Raw genomic sequence first — 822 nt, 5'->3', positions numbered from 1 at the left:
ATAAATAATCTTAAATGTAATTCAACTCCCGAAGATAAAAAGTCTTCAAATTACATTCCAATGTCAAGTGATATTTTATTACAACTCAATTCTTTTTTTGATTTATTGTAATTGAACTTAAAAGTATGACAAATACGCTGGATTTATTTTAAATTTCCTTTAAAATTGTTGTGCATGGAGTACAATGGAAATAATATATATATTTTTTTTACTGTTTTGTAATTTGTATGGTATTATTAGAGGCTTTTGAATGAATATGATAATTGATTCTCGGTCCTCTTTGACAATTTTAGATACCTCCATATCCGATATTTGATGCGTCACGTTTCACTATGAGATCTGCTCTTGGGTCAATAAGACTTAAGTAGAGTGTTTATTTGACTAATGATTTGATTTTTTTGGGTCGTAGAGATATCCTTTACAAATCAAGACTTTGTATTATTTTCAAGACACTCATCAAAACATTTGTAAATATGCCTGATATCTTGAAGGATTTAGGACACATAATTGAGAGAACCTAAATTTTTTTTGAAGTTGGCTTTTCTAGGCTAGTCACCACGAAAGTTTGAGACAAACTCAATGGACCATTGAATGGGTTTTATAAGGCTCAAATAAATTTAAAATCCAAGAAATCGGATCTCAGTTTGATATTATTTGATTTTGGGTATGGACACAACTAGCTGATTTCTTTTGATTGCATTAATGAATGTATGTAGATGTTTAAAGTGTTCATCTTAATGGTTTTAGAAAATATCAACACATCATCCATATAAACTATTGATATTTTTTGAAAGAATTGAAAATATCATTCATAATCATCTG

This window comes from Cucurbita maxima, unplaced genomic scaffold (assembly GCF_002738345.1).
Source record: "Cucurbita maxima cultivar Rimu unplaced genomic scaffold, Cmax_1.0 Cma_Scf00178, whole genome shotgun sequence".
Taxonomy (NCBI): domain Eukaryota; kingdom Viridiplantae; phylum Streptophyta; class Magnoliopsida; order Cucurbitales; family Cucurbitaceae; genus Cucurbita; species Cucurbita maxima.
The sequence above is the reverse complement of the archived record's forward strand: the minus strand, read 5'-3'. Positions refer to the sequence as shown.